This window comes from Sardina pilchardus, chromosome 8, assembly GCF_963854185.1.
Source record: "Sardina pilchardus chromosome 8, fSarPil1.1, whole genome shotgun sequence".
Classification (NCBI taxonomy): Eukaryota; Metazoa; Chordata; class Actinopteri; order Clupeiformes; family Clupeidae; genus Sardina; species Sardina pilchardus.
The window spans coordinates 9,000,132-9,004,532 of NC_085001.1; positions in this window are offsets into that span (position 1 = coordinate 9,000,132).

Here is a 4,401-nt window from a genome sequence, read left to right on the forward strand (position 1 = left end):
GCCAATGTGTTTATAAAAAGTTTTTTTGTGTGTGTGTGTGTGCGTGTGCGTGTGCGTGTGCGTGTGCGTGTGCGTGTGCGTGTGCGTGTGCGTGTGCGTGCGTGTGACTGTGTGTGTGTGTGAGTGTGTGTGTGTGTGTGTGTGTGTGAGTGTGAGTGTGTGTGTGTATGTGTGCGTGCGCGTGTCTGTGTGTGTGCGCGTGTCTGTGTGTGCGTGTGTGTGTGTGTGTGTGTGTGTGTGTGTGTGTGTGTGTGTGTGTGTGTGCGTGCGTGCGTGCGTGCGTGCGTGCGTGCGTGCGTGCGTGCGTGCGTGCGTGTGTGTGTGAGTGTGTGCGCGCATGAGAGAGAGAGAGAAAGAACTCCTAGTGTATATATTCTTCTTAACCATTTTAAGTATTAAGATGGAGTCAATCCTTCCCCAGCACTGAATAGAGCTGTTTTGCCTCTTGCAAGCAGACCAAGCTATAAGCATATGGATCTTTGTATTTAGAGTGAATGGGCCTCCACCCTCCAGTACTCTGTTGAATGAATTTGTGGCATTGTGAACTTTGTGAAGCAGGAAGTGGCTGTCTGTGCTCCTGGACGGTTCCATTTTGCTGGGAATGTCCGGTTTACTTCTTGTCAGTATTAATGGCTCACCACTGCCATCTACAGGACATAAGGCATCACTGATCATGCACTGATACATGAGGAATGGAGTTTCAAACTCTGGCTTTTTTTAAACTGATCTTTGTGGCTCTTTGATTTATTTTCTTTATACATCATGTCAGACATAGTAGCCGGCCTGAAGCGTCAGTCACTTTTACCCACAAGTCCATATATTTGAAAGCGGGCGTAATTATGTTTGTGCCGCTGTTAACAGAATACCTTATTTCATGGTAAAATGTTGATGCTAAAATGTCTCTCTAGTCTGGATGAGGCATTTATCTCATCTAGTATTGTTTTGATTGGACCACGGAGGTAATCATTGTGTGTTCATTCACTGAATCCTTGAGTGCTGTTGTGATTCATGTGCAAAGCAGCCATTTCCCCACAGCCTAATTATCTATTTCCCCACTTTGTTTACATTTTAATATGCAAATTGATTTTCCAGTCATGGCCTGCCGTAGCAGATATGAGCCGGAGAGGACATTCTGATCAGTTCACAACTGCACAACACCATCCATGTTACAGTATTACCAGAACAGAGTATTAGTGTGTTCAGGGACAATATCGTGCCAAAGAAAGGTTCACTGTTGAAAACAACCTCAATACCACAGTATTTTACTAGTTTCTGTGCCATATGATGTGTCATCCACACAGTGTTTTAGTTTAGCTCTTACATCTCCCTTGAAGTCTATCCATGTTATGTGGTGGCATGTTATCATGGTTTTTGAGTGTGTCAAAAGTCAATAGTCAACAGTCAATATTCAAAAGTCATGGGTAGACAAGCTTTGTTAAACATATGGATTTAGTTGCATATACAAGTCAGGTGGTTGTTCGTCCTTTGTGTTTTCTTGGATTTCAAAGTGGGTAGCTTTGGGACTTCTGTTATCAGACAAATAAGATACCTGCCAGTGTTTGTGCACTGAACACTGCATTTCAGTGCTGGTTGTTACATGTGAGGTTTTCGCAAACATATGTCCAAATTCATCTCAGAGTGAAAAGGGAGAAATCAAATTGTTACCTGTATTTATATTTGTATCTGTCATGGCATCAGTTTTAAATAATAGTAAAATGATAATTGTTTATTATTCAATAATATATTTGTTCTAGAAACCCAAACCGTGCCTTATCAAACTCTGATGCAAAATAAAGACTTTCGAAAAACCCTCTTTGTTATATTATTGCAGCGCTAAAGAACACTCGGTTAATGGTAGTTAGCAGTATCATAGTAGCAAGACTAAAGAGCCATAACGGTGATATTTCATTACATTACATACAAAATGCAGGGAAAATATGTATGACCAGTTGGAATATAGTTGTGATAATCTCCCATAATCAATAGTCATACTTTAAGTGCTCAACACTCTAATCTTTTGACTAGACTGAACTGAAACTATAGAACAAGTAGACCCATAATACGCACGTCTAAAGCATTTGATGTTCTATCAGCAGAACATCATGAAGGCCAATGTACCCTTATAAAGGAATGTCCTGATTCCCCTCCTGTTTTATGTCATTGTATCTATAGTGACTGCTCAGCGTATTACATGAATTACTGACACCTCTGCTAAAGTTGACTGAAAACAGGTAAGACAAATAATGTGCTGGAGATTTATTGTAATATTGCAATGAAAAGAATGACAAAAATCCAACCTTGAAAGGAAGCAAATGTATTCTGGGAAAAACACGTCGCCCACAACTGACGCCCCTAGAAATCTTGAACACAAAATGTAACAGAAGCATTTTACTTTTAACTTGTTTAAATTATCAGAGTGTCTGTGAACTTTCAGCTGTAGTTAATTATTTTTTTCACTAAGTTATGAAAATAAAGTGTCACAGAGGCTAGTCATTTTTCAACATGGTAAAGACAAGAGAATAAAATACATTTAAATAAAAGGAAAGTGTGTAAGTCAGGGAATGGCTATAAAAACTAGGCACTTGGTTGAAAATATTTCAGTTGCCTATATACAGTTAAAACAATAATCAAAAGGCTATAATCAACTGGAAATGTGACAAACATGCTTGGACAAAGACCCATTGCCCCCACACACAGTAAGGAGGATGGTAAGAGAGGCAAAACATTCTATAAGAATCACTGTTAGAAAGTTACAGAAAAAAGTATCATTTTGGTGTTACCAAGTCCATGGTAATCAATATCATTTAATTACAAATGTAAATGGCAGGAGTTAGTGAATGCTACAGTGACTTTGTCCAGAATTGTGGTTTATTGTCAGATGCAAGGTGTTTGGCAAAAAAACACTTTAGGTGGGTTTTTGCATACACAAAAGAATGACTATGGATATACATACTGTAACCCTGTGTCTATTGAGGGTTATGGTGGAGGGGCTGTGATGGGGCTGTTTTTATTCCCAAAGGGCCTCGAAGCCTTATGAAAGTGCGTAGTATCACAAACCCCAAGAAAAACCTGAATATTTCCTATGGAAATCTGTCAGTCTCTGCCAAGACACTAAAAGTGGGTCATGATTGGATCATTTATCAGGTCAATGGACCAAAACAAAATATCAAGATCAAAACAAAGATGAAGTGAAAGAGGAGAATGCACACATGTGTGTACCTAGGAATCTGGACCATCTGGGGAGATTTTGCAAATACTAATTGTCTTAAATCCCTTGCTTTGTATTCTCCAATAGGTGTCATAGGAGAATATTATGAGTTGTGTTATTGGCAAATGGTGGCTTGAGAAGGTATTACAGGCAGGGTTGCTAATCATTGTGGGTGATGTGTTTTTGTTAAAATTATGTATCTCATGAGATTTTCCTTTTTCTCAGAAGAAATTTGCATCCCTTCAAGGTTGGATTTTTTCATTGTGAGATTACAATAAATCATCAACAGATTATGTTTTTATACCTGCTTTTAGTCAACTGTAGCTAAGTTGCCAATAATTCTGGAGGGTAGGCCATTTGTTTAGACTGCTCTTGAATAGTGTATTATATTTGTTATAGACCTCCACAAATATACATCAATAGCTGCAGACAGCAAAGACTTGTTTGTTATGCATTGTAGAGTAGGCCTATGTATGTCTAATAAGAAATGCATTTTCTGTGGGGGTGAAGCAATCTTTCAAACACACACACACACACACACACACACACACACACACACACACACACACACACTCACACACATTTATTTTGTTAAACCAAAAAAATGTTATGCACAGTAGGCTGATGAATATGAGCCGATAGTGACCTATAGCCTCTAGTGACTCTAACTGGACTCTACTTAAAAAGACTATTTTTGAGTCAAATATTTTTAAAAACCTAATAAGAGATGTACAAAAAGCCTGCTGAGAGGAGAAACGGTTATAAACAGGCATAATGTGAAAAGTCGATTTCGTTCACGTCTCCATTTTTTTCACAGCCTACTGTACATTTGCATAGCATTCACTTCTCTACACTGAACACTCAGCAATGAACAGTGAAACGTAACTTGTAACTGTAGCTTGGTTCAGTCTACTGTAGGCTACACTTTCTCGGAGTCCAGCGAAAACGTGGTATTTGACAGAGTAGGTCTAGATCAATGAACATATTGTCGCGAACACATTCTATGGCGTGCGTAAATTTGTCTGTCCATACACCATGCAAATATTGGATTACCTGATTGCTTGGCGGACCAATTGCAAAAGACAGAATTTATTGACATGAAGTCGACCAATCAAATGCTGAGCTCTGTGGAATGGGCAGAACCGTTGTATGACGAGACAGGAAGAATTTCAACAAACAAAGGGGCGAAAGTA